This window comes from Protopterus annectens, chromosome 14.part0 (genome assembly GCF_019279795.1).
Source record: "Protopterus annectens isolate FY-2018-M chromosome 14.part0, PAN1.0, whole genome shotgun sequence".
Lineage (NCBI taxonomy): Eukaryota > Metazoa > Chordata > Ceratodontiformes > Protopteridae > Protopterus > Protopterus annectens.
Window position 1 is genome coordinate 593,450,707 of NC_056748.1, and position 19,246 is coordinate 593,469,952.

A 19,246-nucleotide genomic window follows, 5' to 3' on the forward strand; every position below is an offset into this window, starting at 1 on the left:
TAACTACATGTTTATGAGAATCATAATCCTCAAAATCGGATGACAAACTTAACTCTTGGGTGACATTCTGTCTGCAGCATCATGCATCTATGCAAAAGCTTTTTTGTTACATCTTTGATGTATAGAAGTCCGGAGTTTTTCATGATGTAACAAAAAAGCTTTTGCATAGAAGTGGGTGCAACCTGTTTAGTTTCTGTTAAAACAAAGTCACTAAAATGTGCCACTATATGATCTTGCAATAGCACAGACAGCTCCCTCAGTGTGCAAAGTGTCCAAAATGCACGGTTACAGAGAATTTGTCATCCAGTGTCAGTCATCAGGCATAAACTGAGTCAGAAGTCAATATACCTCTTATTCATATATGATCACCTTAAATGTAAAGTCAGTCTTTGTACTTCATTATTATAACTTGTGCACTTCAAATAATCACCAATAAAGTTTCTATCCCTCTGAAGATTCTGACTATAGGTTGTTATATAAATACAGGATAAAGGAGAATCTATATTGCACAGGAGGGTGACTGGTAATTTTGGATGGAACAAGGGTGGGTGTATACAGTATCTATTTATGCTTTCCATTCATTGTTGACTAGATTAGTCCAGATAGGCCAGTAGCCTCTTTTCAGGGAATATCAGATGGAATTTCTACTGTTGGGGAAATCTGAAGTGTATCAGAGAACATCCTTTTACTCTTTTTAATATGAGTCATAGGATCTTTTGCAGCCACCTGAGCCATCTACAACTCAAGTTGATATGTCCTCAATTTAGCATCTCATCCAAAGGAGTATACACTGAAGAGTAAGGACCCCCTTCCATTCATATGCTGCACTCCAGTGTTAGCAAGTCAATCACCTAGAATGGGAAAAGAACTCATAGCCTTCTGCTCTTCAAGCACCAAAGGCTACAATACTGTTAAAATACTGCCATTTATTTCCCTTCTTTTACCTTCTCCCTTCCCCTTTCTCCTTTTTTGGGTGGAATGCATAGGAAGACAATGGAATATGTTGTATATAACCTCAGCTTATTCTACATTATATTTTCAATAATATGAATAAAGATGATTTATAAGTAAATTAATATTAATACATTCTTGAGGTGTTGACATGTTACAGAAGTAAGCCACCACTGATGAAAAAAAAAAAATTCTGACAGACTTCTCTAACTTGTTACAAATGAGTCAATGGACCATCAAACATTTTTGGACCCAGAAGGATAAACATATATTGTGTTTATAATCTTAAAGGTGGATGTCTGGACTCTAGTAAGTAAATGGTAATTATTCAAAAGTAGGGTAAATGTTACAATTACGGATATATTATTTAAGTAACCAAGGCCAATCTCTATTTTACCAATGCTGATGGCACTGTTGTAAACAGTAAAATGCACAAGTTAGGCACCATTACTACAGAAATTACATATATTGAAGTTATACAAAAAAGTGTTAATAATAGACACCCATTGCATACCTGCCACTATCAAGTTATTGTTACAATAAAGGGAATTAAGCAGTACCAACACCCCTTCCAAAATAGACATTTTTGTGTTGAAGACTTAAGTGGCATTAACAACGGCTTGAAATTTAAGAAAAGCAGCAAATACAATTCTATCCAATGCAAAGCCTGTACTCTCTGCACTCTAATTCTGCAATGAAAAAGTGTCAGTTTAAAATGTTTATTTGCAAAATGTCTGTCTCTGGAGATATATATATATATATATATATATATATATATATATTTTTAAATTTTATTTCTTAATTTCGAGATTACAAGATCTCGAGGTTCTCGGTTTGATATATAGAACTTTGGAATTTTGTAATTTTGAAATTAAGAAGTGGATCCATACAGATATATATATATATATATATATATATATATATATATATATATATATATATATATTTACACACACACAGTATATATGGGTCTATGGTGAACTTTGCCCTTTCCCCCACTGTAATGCGATGTTGGAGTTGGTATATTTAGTTAGGAGGGTGTGTGAGTGGCACATCTCTTGATTTGGCTCCATTTTTGTTTTTATGGTGATGGACAAGTGGTTAGCTTCCCACAAGTTCCTTATCGGTGTTCCGAGTGTTCGTTAATGTGTGGTTTTGGTTATGTCATCTTGGTCATGTCGGATTCGGTAATGTGAGATTTTGGTCTTTTCAAGTAGACCAGTAGATATATACACACCTATATATATATATATATATATATATATATATATATATATATATATATATATATATAGGGTCTATATTATATCATCGAACGCTTAAAAAAGCGAACACTGATTGATCGACCTAATTTAATTTCCCAGGGAAAAAAATCGCTGATCCAAAACACATACACACAACACAAGCACACCAAACAAACAGAAATCCACACACATACACCTAAAATATGATACCTAACCCTACACTAATCTATGCACACACCACTAACTACCCACCTTAACCCAAACCCTAACCCTAAGGTCTGTCACTATTGCACACTCACCTCACCCGCTCCCTAACCCTAACTCACTTAAATCTGCTCTAACCCTCATGTCCACTCAATCGCACACACACCTAACCCAAGCCCTAACCCTAACTCACCTAAATCACCCTAACACTCACATCCACACAATCACACACTTACCTGAATCCAACAGGTAATTTTCCACCATAACACTGAAAATACCGAAGCAACAGAAACGGACAACTGAATTCTTTCCCTAGGAAAACATTTGCGTTTCTGCTGCTTCGATATTTTGCAGTTTCACGAAAATAAGTTAGATCAATCAGCGTTCGCTTTTTTAAGCGTTCGAGGATATAATATAGATCCTATATATATATGTATATATATATATATATATATATATATATATATATATATATATATATATATATATATATATATATATATAAGCACACACACACACACACACACACACACACACCCACACTCACCCACACACACACACAGACAAAACTGGATAAGTCACCCCAAATACCAAAATGGCGATTTCCCAGCCCTAACCAATGAATTTTATGGTGTATTGCCTCCTTCTTTCATAAGCAAAGCTATAAATACAACAAACAATCTGTTGGGATAATACAATCAACAAATTATGTAAGAAAAGCAACATGAATCCTTAGTATTATATAAATCTTGCACCTCCAAACTCACAAAAGAAAATATTATTAAATTAGTAAGTTAGTAAATTAGTAAGTGGCCCAAAAATGTTATGAAAAGTGCTAATGATAACAGTTATCACAGGATAGCCACTAGTACTAAATACAGCTCCCTTTTCAATCTGGGTCTTGAGAATTTTTGCATAAGGTGATCCAAATCTGTTTCAGGCATATTCCTATAAGACATTGAAGAATCACATTAACATGGCAGAGGAAAGATTAGACAGAATATGTTCTGATTTTGTTACTAGTCTGCTATTTTGGAGAGTCGTGGATGGTAACAGTGTAAACTACCTCTGACTCCAATGGAGGAATATAGGTGGGGATATGTGCCCAATGCTCCTTGAGTCTAAGAACTTTAGGAGTTGAAGTCAGAGCTGAAAATTCAACTGACCTTTTCTTGCATCTGCATCTTTAGTTTTAGCCTATTTTTCTTAACTTTTCCATATTTGTTTTCCATATTTGAAGGCTGAAAAAGAATACCTAAGACTCTAGTGCTCTACAGAACAAAGTCCAGCAAGAATAACAATTAAAACTTTGTAGTCAATTCAGATTATAAAGACTTGTGATGACCCACCACTGGTCCAGTAATCAAGGACCCTCAATCCTCACCACTGGCAACAGTGGGGATGTTCACTGAGAGGATGATAAGCACACACACAGTATTTCCAGATGCAGCTCTTTGCATCAAGTGCAATTTCCCTTAAGAGCACACAGAGACCACATTCAGTCCAGAGCTGGTTTCACCCTCTTTCTCCAGATCCCCAGTAAGACTCCCCACTGGCATAACTATAGAGTTGAGATCTCAGCTGAGTGACCAAGCCAAGACCTCCAGCACCATCTCTGTCCAACCAGTGTGTCATGTTCCTGCCCAGGTAGCTGACACATGCACACTTTGTGGTTTGATTTACACACACACACACACACACACACACACACACACACACACACACACGTGGGAAAGGCCGGCACAGGTTTACTAGCTATGCCCCCTTCTGCTCAGACTAGGAGGTAGTTTCTACTGTCACCAAGTCACTCCTTATCAGCTACTTTAAGGCCCCTAACAAGGGCATCTGATCTTACTGTGTAATAGTAATATGAATACAAATGGTAGTTTGGCCAAGAGAAAGTCTATTAGGAGTGATCCACACAGTATCACCAAATAAATGTACACATACTCTCAAATCTTAAATATCTCTACACAAATCAGCCACAATGAAAGGTTTTAATATATTTATTAATAAATAATAAAAGAACAAGACAATACTAAATATATGTTCACAATGAAATCAGAGTTAAAAACCACAGGGAATATTTAAAACAACATTACAATGCAGGCTCACATAAATAAAGAAAAATATCTAAACTAAGTGTTACTATATTCCTGACTAATTCTAAGAGCATTATACTATTTCTTAAAAACTTACTTCATTAGAGCAAGGCAGATGTGGTGAGTGGATCTTGTTGTTTTTACATCCAAGACATAATGCAGAATGCTCTGTCTAACTAAGAGACTGCTCAAATTAATATCTAAAATATTACTGCTGGGATAGCTTGTATAGTGACATTTCTAGTTATCTCACTTCTAGTTCCCAGGCCAAACCCCCCATAGCTGGAAGTTGGCAGTATTTAGCATCTACCTGTAAAAATATACAGACAAGGGCTTTTCCTCAGATCTTTGGCAGATGCTGGAAGTCATAAAACAATTGCATTCCATTGTGCTTCAAAAGTAGTAATTAGTTCACTCCAAAGGCAATACAGAAAGCTTCCTGGTACAGACCTTGTGTCTCTAGCTGCATTGAAAACTTGAGAAACAGCCTCTTTATTGCATCCTATAAAGTAATTTAATGCCAGATATTTTTCTAAAGTTTGCTGGAGTAAGGTTAACCCTCCAGTTTCCTCTGTTAAGCATATACTGTATATATTTAAACAGCTATAATACTGCAGATTCATTTCTATTCTCTTCCAGTAGGGCACACTGAGGTCACATTTTAAACACAGCACTCTACAGATACCTTTTCAACATACACACTTCTGTACAAGCACTTTGATATACACATGACATGCAACTAACCCCAATATATGCAACTTAATACCTAAACTAGTTAAACTTTAAACACTGTAAATAGTATGGAAAGGAAGATGTTAATGAATGCCAAAAATCTTATTTCTTAATGTTTTGACAAGAAAATTTGTAGATTTTAGCTAGACACTGAAAAGGAATGAAGATCTTCTCACTGACTTAAGATAAAGGAGGCACAAAATGATATTTTTTATAATATAAATGAAGTGTAGCATTTATCTGCTGCAGGATGAAGTTCTGTTGGAAAGGTGGAAAATGAGATTCAAAGAAGCTAGGTGAGCAGAGGCATCATGAGAAGAAAGAAGTTGTAAAGGGCCTCACGGCTGGGGCACTTTCTTTGCTGGATCAGATCCAAGAAGTAGTTCAAGGACCCACATGTCATATTGAACAGACTGAATGAATTGAATTCATATATATATTGCAAAATTACAAAATTATAATCATTCAGTAGAATCTATAGGGCTACAGAGATATACGAGCTGGAAGACAGAATGGTATCTATTTATCATAAAGGGCACCTTTTCAGTGAGTGCTGATCATATGATCCATTCTATCAATCAGGCTCAAATCATCTAGTATGCAATTTTTTTGATACTATGAAAACTTTTTATTAATCAGGACAAATCTTCTGCTAATAAAACTCATCCTGAGATTATAAAACCCAAGAGGTATTTATACTAATTAAGAAGGTGCAAAGGGAAAAGCACCATGTGAAATATCTTAGCATATTTAAACTTCAACAAAATGGCCTTATAAGACTAAGATTCTCTGAAAAAAAGTGGCTTAGTTAAGTATACAAGTAATAAATTACACCATTTACAAATCTGATGATTTATAAATAAAGTAAGCAGAACTTAAGAATTTTTAAAGGTATAAGGAGGAAGATGAGGTGGCAGAAGAAATACAGAAGAGTAGAGATTGGTAGTAAAACATTATTAAGTGGAACTTTAAAGCATTTGTATTTAATAGACTCATGCAGATAGTTCAGAACAACATTCCTAAAGAGAGTGAAACACGGATGCAAGGAATGCAGTCACTGGGACAACTTGAGGCCTAGACATATACACCTTTAAGTAGATATATTTAAACATTTTTGTTACTTTTACAAGTAATTAATAGCACCAGTCTCCCAAACCGAGTATGGTTATGAATGTTAGTTAAAAGTTAGACAAAATAGTAATTTGATTGATCTATTGTAGTGACTTATTGCATTGGCTGGGAATAGACTGAGTTAGGAATCTGTCTCTCTAATGAGCCTTGTTTATTTAAGCAATAATGGGTGTGGGTAATGCTGGATTTACCCACAGTTGGTATGGTTTGGTTACGAGGGCGAAGCCTGAGTGGCCAAACAAAGGCAACCGTGGGTAAATCCAGCATTACCCACACCCAGAAGTGGGTTATTGCTATTATACAATGACATTACTTATGAAAAAAATAGTTACTTTTCTTAAATAATGGCATTGTATAATGCCTCTGTGCTGCCTTTCCACAGCTGTCCAGTATTCTGCGGCAGTTCTGATGTACTGTGCATGCGTATGCTTACACAGTACATCAGAGCTGTGTGTGGAACCAACAGAGAAAGAAAGATTTCTGTTGCTTTTTAAAAGGTGTCTTGCTATGTTAAAAGAGTTTAACATAGCGAGATAGCTTTAAAAAAAGCAACGGAGAAAGGAAGATCGCCGTTGCTTTTTTTTTTTTTTAGGATGTCTCGCTATACTAAACCTGTTTAACATTGTGAGATTACCAACAGAGCTCTTCCATTCTCCATTGCTGTCTAATACACACACAAAAAAAGACATGTAGTAATGGAAAAAGTCCAGCCGTCTGGACCTTTTTCCATTAGTATAAGCCTGATTTACAACGGGCACACTGAGCAATCAGCATGCATGTTTTAGAATATTATTGGGGTTCATTGTATAATTGTTGATATAAATTTACAACACAAGTACAGGTGTTGTAGAGCCACTATTTCTGCAAATTATCATTATAGCTGTCATAGTGGCTGAGGTCTTCTCCTCCCATTCACAAGGTAAAAGGTTTGACCATAAACTTGTCAATTCCTATGTGGAGTTTGCATATTCTCCCTGTCTTTCTGAGGGGTTCTTCCCACCTTCAAAACACATTATGGGTATTTACTCCTGAAACTCAACCAAGAATGATGCTACAGGCAAGCAGCACAGACTCTAGATGGTGCCTATTGGGAGAAGTATTGTAAAGACCAAACACTTCGGCCATCAACTGTGGTGTGCAGTATCCTGAAGATAGGAGAATATGGGTCACATACTGTGTATAATTTATCTCCTAGACAGACTGCACCCATAGAAGGGTTAGCCATATGACAATGTAAAAATTGACTCTAGATGATTTGGTCATGTTGACTATGGGTTCCTATCAGCATTTTGAATGTTGAAAAAGCTGAATTTAATTTCATCGAACTGAAATGTTCGAAATCTCAGAAGAGCGAACTGACGGAACATCGATTTCTTTCCCAGGGAAATAAATTGGTGGGCCATCATCGGAGTTTGCTATTTCCTCCACTGTGGTGCGGTCTTGGAGTTGGTATATTTAAGTGGGGTGGTGTGGGGGCACAGCCCCCATGTCGGGGTGTGTGTGGGGGGGGCAAAGCCCCCCACTTCTGTCAGTGTTTAAAGTATTACATTTTTTTTTGAACGGACCACCTATTTCTTTCCCTGGGAAAGAAATCGATGTTCCGTTATTTCGCTCTTTTCAGATTTTGAACATTTCAGTTCGATGAAATTGCATTCGGCATTTTCAGCATTCGATATGCTGATATAGACCCGTTGACTATCATCAAGCTGCTGGTGTAGTGAGTTAAGGTTGTAATCTATAGTTCCTGTGGCATGGGGGTTGATTTCCTCATTTTACGAGAGGGTTTGGAACTTGGCTTAATGGTTAAGCTGTTTACCGGACAGACACAAGGCACAGGCTTCATATTAGCTAATCATGTAATCATCTGCAAACTGATTGCCTAGACTTTATCTATGAACCTTTAAAATTTGATTGGGTCTTTCAGCAATTGAAAAACAAGACACAGGTCATGTGATAGTAGTGCTAGGATAGTTGATGGATTTAAGGCCTGTATTTCATTTATTTCATTAAAATCATTAGATCCTTTCCAGTTAATTGATATACTCAGATTTGTCCATACCAAAGGAGACATTGTATTCAATGATGGGACTAACAAGGGAGTAGTACAGTGGTAAGATAACTTCTTTAGATCTTGAAGATATCGCCTACTTGGAAATTAATTGGGACAGATGGAGGAACTTCCTGATTTTGGTGGGAATTTATCTTCCTCTGAGACTATTGCTAGAATAGCCCAGTATTTTCAGTGGGAGAACATTGTAGTTTCTCAGTCTCTTAGAGAATACTGTTAGTTATTACATAAGGAGTTCTGTATGCTTTAGAAGATGTGTGTTACTGCCTGCAATTTTATTCACAGTCACCCAGCTGTCCTTAAAAAGACAGATAGGATGTAAGAAGTTCCTAAACCTTTTAAATTTTTAAATACTATTCCCAAACCTGATCCAGCAGCTATAGCCTTAGTTGTCAACACTTCGGCTAAGCACTTAGCTAATTCCAATACTACTCTTTCTAATATGGATGGGAAAATTACTGTATACTTCTGCAACTTTGATTTTCAGAATTTTAAATTGTTAGGCTTGTTGGTTATGACATATTGTAGAAGTATCAAGATTTTTTTCTCTACAGTTTCTTCGTGTGATAATAAAGTGGCTTTAAATAACTTAGTTTCTTCTATTGCTCAGGTCACTCACTACTCACTGTTTGCAGTGTGTTTATGACTCTGCTGATACATCATCCAGGGCTATGGATGCTGGTACCATTTTAAGGATGTTTACCTGGCTGCATTGTCAGAACTCCTCAGATGAGTTTAAAAAATGAGATTTTAAATTCTCCTCTAGATAGAGATTAAGTGTCTGGCCTCCCGATGAAGATGTGATCAAAAAGTCTGAAGAAAGGGACAAGCTTATCCAGGAAATCTCTAAGATGTTTCAGCCTTCCTTTTACCAATTGTCCAAGGGATTTTCTTTTTCCTCATCCAATTTTGGCAAAAACAGAATAAGCAGTCTCAACAGAATTCAAGTAAACAGACATTTAAGAAGAGCTGGCAAGTCTGAATAACTATTCAAGAGACCTTGTGACCCCCTGGCCTCTTTTCTCTTCCAGAAAGTCTGAATCTCCATTTTTATCTTTAGCAACAGATAATATGGGTTCTTCAAAACCATTCAACAGGGCAGCACAGATGGCAGTTGGAGGAAATTCTTCCCTTTCAGAAGGTCCTTCCTCATGCTGAAGATCTCACACTTCTGTTTCCACATGTTCTTATCACATTCTGTCCCAATGAGTGGTATAAACTGTTCCTACTACCCGCATGGGGAAGGAGTTTTATACAAGGATGTTCCTAGTGCCAAAGAAAGAACATGCATGGATACCAGTTCTCGATCTTTCTTTCCTAAAACTGTTTGTGATAATACCCAGATTCAAAATGACTTTCTTGGTAAAAAATGTAAACAAGATGCTTATCACAATCCTATCCAGCCAAACTTCAGTTGTGTGTGCCTGGATCATATTATAATTTCTTTGCCTTACCCTTTGGACCATCCTCTGCACCAAGATTGCTCACAACATCTCTAGCTTCAATTTTAGTTCATTGCATGCTACAGAATATCCACATTTTTCCATATTTAGTTGACTTGCTTATCTTTGCAGAGTCTTTTCCCAAATGTTAGGAATCTCTATCTTGGGTGAGAATTCTCTTGCACAAGTTGGGAATCCAAGTGAACATTCAAACTTCTTTCTTGAATCCCTCACACAGGATTGTGTAGCAGGGATGTCAGCTAGACACTTCAGTCAAAAGACAGTTTAACCCACAGGAAAATAGATCTTTGTTTATATTTATTTTTAAGGTTTCCCACTCAGATTTCAGGATTTTGGGTCTCATGATACCCCTGGCAAGACTCCACATGAGAAAGATACAGTGGTATCTGACATCTCTTTGGTCACAGCATTAACACCCTTAATCTTTTCAGATCCTAGTGCTGGTGTTTGTCAGAAAATAATATTTTTGATGGAGACAATAGACAATCCTTAAATCCAGGTCTCACCTTCTCCCTCCCTGCTCCAAAGGAGTCACTAGAGATGCTTAAGACTTTGCTTAGGGAGCAGTTTCAGGATAGATAAAAGTGCAGGTGGTGTGGGACATCAAGGACGGATGCAAACACAAATATCAAGGAGACATTTTGCCCTGATCAAGGCACTCAACTCTATGAACCGTCTTTGATCTCTGGGACTTCAAGTGGTAACAGACAATACTACAGTTATGTGCTAAGGAAGGGTGAACCAGGTCATACCCAGTTTGCAGAATAACCATGTTGTGTTAGCATACAGCTTCACAGTACAATCTCACTCTACAGCCACCCCATATTCCAGAACAAAATTGTATTGCACACAAGCTGAGCTGGACCACACCAGACTCTCACAAATGAAAACTAGATCAGGAGGTGTTCCAAGATATGATCCATCTGTGAGAAGTTCCTCAAGCAGACCTCACTGAATCTTCTCTGATAAATCAACTGGCAAAATTTTGTTTCAGGATTCCATGCAAGAAGGCCTGGCAGACAGATGCCTTTTCTTTTCATTGGAAAGGAATGCTCCTGTATGCTACCCCCTCTTTCCACTAATATCAAAGGCATTTATGAAGATTCAGGAGGAATCTCTCTCAAGGTCATTGTGGTGACTTCCTTCTGCCCAGGCAACTATAATTCTCTCTTCTTTTGGAAGTGGCCAGGGGCAATTACCACAAGCTTCCTTAAAGAATGGATCTTCTCACACAAGACCGGGGGGATATTTGTTACACCCTGACATCAATCATCTTCAGTTGACTGCCTAGATGATAGGGTCTACATTTCTTTTAAGCACATGCTTTCTGAGGACATGCAGCAGCAGCTACTAATGGAGGCAAAAAAGCCTGCTACTGTAAAATCAAATAACAGCAAATGAAAAAGTTTTTTTTAAGTTGTTGCCAACAACATAAAACACCCATTCAGAGCTACTTGTTCTATTCTGGTTGCAGTCTATTTGTGTGAATTACTATCCTATTGCCTTTCTTATTCCTCTATTAAGGTTTATCAATCAGCCATTTTAGGATGTCTGTCCATGGCTCCTCTTTGAAGGCAATCTCATGTTAAAATGTTCTTTAAAGGGATTTGTATAAGAGATGTTCAAATAAACTATTGGCCCCTCCTCGGGATCTTTATTTTGTGTTAGAGAAGCTAACATTCTCTCCATTTGAATCAGCTGCCTTAGCTGTCTTTGAATTCTGAAGATGGAAAAAAGGTTCACTGATTTCTCTGACCTCTGCAAGAAGGGTATCTGAGTTACAAGCTCTTATGGTACATCATCCCTACCTCATTTTCCATAGGAGTAGTGTTTCTTCGAGAACTAATCCTTTTATGCCTCAAGTCATATCGGAGTTTACTTTAAACTAAGCTATCCATTTTCTTGTTTTCTTCCTTGAACCTAAAGATGAGGGAGAAAGGATACTCCATGCTTTGGATGTCCACAGACAGTTCAGATACTGTCTTGACACAAGTAAATCTCTGAGATCTTCAGATAAATTGTTCATTTCTTGTGAAGGTAATAAGATGGACAACACGTGTCAAACATTCTATTTCCAAAGGTTGTCTAAGGCTATTACCTTTGGTCATGTTACGATGACAAATCTATTTCAAGCAGGGTTGAGGTTGACTTTACCAGGTCCTTGGCTTTGTCTTTGGCATTTTAGAAAGAGTTGGATTCTACAAGTATTCTAGAAGTTGCTACTTCATTCTCTATATGTTCTTTTACAAAGCAGTTGAAAATCTGATTCATTATCTAGGTCTAGATCAAACTTTGCTACTATTCTTAAGGGCTTACTGGACCCTTCTGCTTCCCCACAAATACAGTTAGCTTTGGTAATCTACCCATATAGCCAAGGCTACTGCAGCAGTTATAAATATGAAGAATATAGAATAGTTGTGTAAGTTCAACTTATCATAACAGTAGATTTTCGAATGGTCACTGCTGCAGTGGCCATGCCCTCCTTCTATCCCTCATGTTTTGTGGTGGGTTTTATGCCAGGGTGTGGACAATTCTGTTATGTTATTCCTAGCATTATCCTTTTAAGGATCAGCCCACTCCTCTCTGCTGGCAGGAAAGCTTTGAAGGGCTTTGCACCCAAACTTGTCTTTTAGTTAGCTCAGCTCTAGCTGCTTGACAGTTTGGGGGCATGGAATGTGCCCTCAAGCTTTAGAAGCTGGCCAGGTGTTATATCCTTGGCAGGACAGATCCCATATACCTAAGGCTACTGCAGCAGTGATCATTTGAACTACTGTTTATGTTCAGCTTACACAAGTGTACTTTTCCCATACTACTTTTTTCTCTCAAAATAGAGAGTTTTTCCTCTTACCGTTAACTGAAGAATTCTGTTCTTTTCATATCTGTTGATGTAAATCCTTAATCCTTTTTTTTTGGACCCCTGTTCATACAGATTAACAATGCAATCCTCCCTCACCCACTTTTACTCTTAGTCTTCATTTAATTATGAAAATTCTATGTTGTTCGGTACCGCTACATGAACTAGAACTCACAACTATATCCACTATCACAGGCAGTTCACTGCAAGCCCTCAATCCAGAATTGAACATTTATTTTTTTCTGTTTAAACATGAGCTAAACTCTTGGCTAGGCTTATAAGCGCCTCAGGGCCAATAGCCTAGTAACCTCTTATGATCCCAACTGTTGAGCTGGAAATGTTGGGAAAGCAAAGCACTATACACAGGAGGTGATGTGTAAAACTACAGAATTTTTGTCAGTAAACTAATGTGTGCTTTGTGTATGTATGTATGTATATACATGTATGTATATACATGTATGTATGTATGTATGTATATATATATATATATATATATATATATATATATATATATATATATATATGTGTGTGTGTGTGTTTTATACATAGATCTGGTCATATGCAGACTATAAAATCCTAGGTTTTGCACTGTTTCAAATTCTTTTCTGTCTGTTGAGTACTTCTGAAAAAAAAGTTTCTGGAATTTTCATAAATGCAGAAAGTAGTGGGAAGATTATTTTCAGTTACATGTAATGCCAGAGAAGTGCATAATGGTAAGGAACACTGGTTATAACAAGTGTTTATTAGATTAATAGCATAATGGTATGAATAACATTGAGTGAAAGTTATTGCATTCTAGAAGCTGGTAAACACAAAGATAATGCACAGCATGATTGATATATATCTGGATGTTACAAACCTGTAGTAGTAAATGTCAGACATTTAACAAAGCAAAATAAAACATGTGAATCTTTGCTGTGATAACAAGATGCTCATGTGTCCTGTAAAGACTTCTAGTCTGATAAAGCAAAGGTGATAATGCCTTTATTCAGGACTTGGTTTGTAAAGTCATATATTTAATGGTACACAATTCTCTGAACAGATTCATCAGTGCAGCACACTGAGTGACTCTAAAACATGTACTACTTTTGCTGTTGGCAAACTAATAACGTGATGCAAACAAGTCTATTAGACTGACATGACATTGCTCTAGACTAAAGCAATAGTCTTGTATAGCACACTTGCACATTTACGTGCCACATAGCCAGAGTGTATTAACTTGGCACTAGAAATGACAACATAGCAGATGAAGTACACACTTCTATAAACATCTTTAGTAATCTTCCTGACCCTTTTTTTTCTTGCCCCATGTTTTAAACTACACATTAAACTGATACACAAGATATCAAGGACTTTTTGCCTTACTAACCACTGAACACTGTGTCCCACGTTTAGAAGATAGGCACCATGAATACTGTTACTATCACATGCTCACTACTCCATTACCCCAACTCCCCCCAATATATCCCTAGTGCTGTGGTATTCAGTGGCCTTCAATGGCCTTCAAAAAACAGTAACAGTAGGAACCACCGAGAAAACAAAACACTTCTTTTACCAGTACAGTTTCAGACAGATTAGCAGTGTCAGCAGATCCTTTCTGATGATCAAAAAGCCTTCTTTAACTATGTTAGAAATCTCACAAGTAATGCACAGCCTAATTGTGAATGATAACACCTACTCAGACCCAGAAGACATAACCAATCTAGTGGCCAACAAATTCAGCTCCAATTCAGCCTCCTTTCTCTTCCAATGTCTGCAGATCAGATACCTGGATCTGACCACCACCACCCCCAAATGTCCCCAAAACAAGTTCTCAAGGCACTATCTAAGGCCAAGAACAGTACATCTTCAGAATGTATTTACATACCAGGCTGCCTACAGGTTAGCCAGAAACATAACTTGTCCAACTCCCTACAGAGAATATTACCCTCAAAACAGGCTTTGTTCCAGATGAATGTTGGTCAGCAACAGTTATTCCCTTGCACAAGTGGGGCCTCTATGGACCTAGATAACTTTGGACCCGTAAGCATGAGCAGGCTCATCTGAAAGTCTGTGATAAGGATCATTATGGAACTAATAATGAGGGACATAAGCAACCTACAGACTCTTGATGCAATCCTGTTCAGATTCATCACAGCAAGTTCTACCTACTTAACCTGGTCAATTTCGTAAGAAAAAGTAATTGAGGCAAATGAGTACATAGTGCATATCTGGCATCATAGATAAACTCTCCCAACTAAATGTTAATCCATATGTAATTGGCTAGATAACAAATTGGCTCACAAATAAAACCTAGGAAGTAAGTGTGGATAGCTCTACTTCCTACAAAACTAGTTCTAGTTCATGTAGCGGTACGAACAACACAGAATTTTCATAATTAAATGAAGACTAAGTGTAAAAGTGGGTGAGGGAGGATTGCATTGTTAATCTGTATGAACAGGGGTCCAAAAAAAAGGATTAAGGATTTACATCAACAGATATGAAAAGAACAGAATTCTAGTGGAGTGTTCCAGGGTTCAAGCCATGGGCCACTCCTCTTCAGCATTTACTTCTCATAGGTCAAAGCTAATGTTAAAGGTATAACAAAAGTTTGCAGAGGACTGAAAGCATGATGCCATAGTAAACTCCACAAAAGAGACTGGGATTCTAGAAGAGGGACAGTCTCAAACAATAGTTGTCAAATCCTTGGCTTAAAACTTAATGCCAAAACATTTATAATTGTGCATCCTTTGGCAGGCTTGACTCCCCTTGTAAATATCACATCGACAAAACCCCTCTGAAAATTGATCCCATAATAAGAAATCAGGAGAATCTGTGTCAACAATAAAATGTCCTTCATTTACCCCATTATCCACTATTGTAAGGAAGTCTTTTGTAATTGCACAGCTTATACATAAAGTTATTGCATTTAGGTCTAGGAAAGTAATCATTCCACTGTAAATGCACTCATTAGACTGAACATAGAGTATAGTGTCCCACCCAGTACATACCTTTCCAAACACTTACCACAACAAGCATAATGGTTCAGATGTTTACCTTACAGATGCAAGGTACTTGGTTTGATTCTCACCTTTGGTCGCTGCCTGGTTATTGGCTAAAGATGTAATAGTCAGCAGACTGACTGTAGTATTCACCCTTGAACGTATGAACTGGAATGAACACACACTTTCTCACTGAAAGAAAAAAAAAATCAAGACCTTACTGAGAGCCATCTCTCTTTGTTCTCGCTGTTAAACAGAGTACTGAGAATGAACCTCTCTCTCATGTATAGAGCCTTAAAAGACCCTTTACTGTCAAACCTAATACATATTTCCAAGTCCAATCATACTTAACACCTGCTCAAGAGACTTAAATCTTCTTTGCAAAATTAATAAAATATGCTTGGGAGATAGATATGTTACCACAGAGAACTCAACTCCTAAAGCAGAATCCTTCCCTTACTCTATTTTAATGGAATTTGGATGTACTGATGGGTGTCCATCACTGGCTCTCATGAATGGGATGTCAGGTAATTACCCCAGCTTGGTCTGTCTGTCTTTGCGTATTTGTATTGCAAAATATAAGGCTACTAATTAAAATGGGAATGCAAAGCTAGGCTTCTTAAGATCATCACAGATCAATAGGCTAGTAGGTAACTATGAACCTTTGAACCTATGATGGATTTGCCCATGCTAGATTTTGTTTTGGGGACTATTATCATGACAGCACCACAACAAAGTACTTAGGGGTGTAGAACTTTTCCAACTGTTATTGCAAACTCAGTGGATGGCCCACCAATGCCTACAAGGCAGACACTCTCATGGTGCTACATGGAGGCAGAGTATACATCTTGCAGATATTATGACCATTCATTTACTCTTACTACACCTGAGGTGTGCCAAATTACAAATACACAGGAGCTTGTTTAGTCATCAGACTGTCTCCTGTTCCCCACACTCTCTAGCCTCTCATCAATATGCCTTTCTCCAGGCAAAGGCGGATATTTTATGCATACTATCACTGATGACTATACCTGACATATGGTGTATATCTCATGAAAAATGTTCTGAACATTTCCAACAAGGTAAAAGCAGAAAATAACTTGATTTATGAATGCAAAAAAGAAAGCAGTCATATACTTCATTTGGTACTGAAGATCAAGTGAAATATGTTCCGACAGCATCTAGATTGTTTACTGGAAAACAGACGGTGGATGATGGCAACAAACTGAGCGCAAGTCAAAAATTAGAGTATAAGTTAAGGAAGGCTCCTTACTGAAATCTTCAGACTCAAATGAACAAGTCATGATATACTGAAAAGAAAGCAAAGTGAATAATGAACATTGCTCTTCTTCCTTAAACTTTTTTGCAAGCCCCCAGTTCAGGGGTCAATCCCCCCAGCACTTGTGTGTACCAGCTCCAATAATGCCATACCTCAGGTAACACCCCCCCTCTAGCACTGGTGTGTTCCGGCTACGAGAATGCCATTCCTCAGAGAAAGGAAACATTTTGAGAAATGGCAGTCTTAGATTTAATATGTGCAACTCTGGATCCTTCCACTTTATGAGTCTTGCCAGCATGGGTGCTTGGACTGTAAATGGTTACCATCAAGGAATGCAGTAGACATATGAAGTGTTAGAATATGCTGTCACATGAGAGAGAGATTACTGGTCTGCAGTGATATGATTTCAGCATTAGAAGGATAAGCACTGCGTAAGCAGAAAAAAATTTCAATGGTGTCCACATGATAACAGAAATAAGAGGTCATTGAGATAATCACCACAGGAGCAGAGTTACACCTGGTGAGTCATACAACTCTGACACGGACGAGCTGCTCTTTAAATGTAGACATGACTGACAAAGTATCTTCCAGATGATTTTTGTATGCCCATATTTAAGCTGTGCAGAAATGGCAAAGAAAATTACATTCCTAAGACTAAATATAATTATGCAAGATTAGTGTTCACCATAAATGACAACTGCTGACATTAAATGGTATTGTCCCATTCCCCCCTTTAAATAACCACACCAAACACACAAAGACATTTGACGACCTTTATTAAACTCTATTATACAAAGAACTTTATACACACAAAACCAACATTAGTTATCTTCCTCAGCAACCATGATCTCAGGGCAGTGTCACCACTTACCCTGGACGAATTTGATCAGGGCTGCGTACCTACTCACCCACATAAAGAGGCAGTGTACCTACTCACCTCCATACCAAACCATTAACCAATAACCACTTTCTTTAGAGGGGGAAGAGAAGAGGACAATCCTGTCCCTCTTCTCGGCCACCAGCCTGGTCACAGGCGGTTTCCCCTCTTAAACCCTAGCCGCAATCATATCCTCTAAAAACTGCTTCAAATGCAAATGAAAAACATCCAAACCTACGTCATTAAGTGTACTCCATCCATTAATCCCTAACACTTAAGCCTGTCAAAAGTCCCTCCTTCCCCTACCTCACTTCCTTTCACATCTCCCTCTCTCTTTAACCCTTTCACCACCACAATCCTACTGTCCTATCCAACTACAACTCCTCACCTTAATTTTTACCTCCATACCCTCCCCACACCCCTTTACCCCTTATTTGCGGACCGGGGCAACTTAGTTTGTCCCAAACTACATTTATGAAATGGAAACATTCTAAAACAAAAGATAGTCCCATTTTTGCACTTTCATGATGCAAGTGATATTCCCCAGTCACAGATATATAAAAGCATGTTAATTTTATTATGGCATCAATTATCTAGAATTGTTTACCAAGTCATTTTAGTCTTGTATACTAGATAAATATCCTAAAAACTGTTTTGATAAATTAGATAGCTGCAACTGCATTTGAGTTTAGTACTTGCACTGGCCTTTATTTTATCCATCATTAAATAATTTTGTTACTTATTTTTCTCAATATCTACTGATTTATTTTTGTTCTTTTAGTTATAATTAATTTTTTATTTCTATGTATTGTAATTTATTTCCTAATAGGTTGGATATGGCCAAAACAGCACACTGATTTTAACTATGCAGTAGTCACTACAGTGCCTAAATACTAAGTGAACATAATTATGTCTTCAGGAAAAACAGATCAAAATATAAACCTAGACAATTAATTTAAGGTTATATTAGAAGTATAATAGATACCATTACAAAATATGAAATGAAGCATTTGCATTATCTGCTTTCCTTACTGTGTACTGGGATAGGAAGTGTAATCATATAATCAGAAATAATAGAGCCAGAACAATGCACACTTGTTTGCAGACTGAAGCAAGTCAAGATGCATAACTTGCTCAAAAAAATTATACCATTACTTCATATTTCCCTCAGCGTGAGATGCTTGCCTCAAGCAGCAGTTCTAAGATCCACAGAAGAAAAGTTGTTTCTGCCCTATGAATGATTTGCATCACACTGCGACTGAAATCTGTTTTCATGCATCCAGGAGAGATTTTATATTTAAATGCATTGCAGTCAGTTGATGTGTGACTAAAGCACAGATTCAAGAGTTAAAATTACTGG

The 19,246-nt window shown here is 37.4% G+C and overlaps 1 protein-coding gene across 1 annotated transcript in view; it reads left to right on the plus strand.

The window, feature by feature from the left end:
• The window catches only part of TCERG1L (transcription elongation regulator 1 like), a 2,969,407-nt gene that overhangs the window by 921,335 nt on the left and 2,028,826 nt on the right, over positions 1 to 19,246 (plus strand). The window lies entirely within an intron of this gene.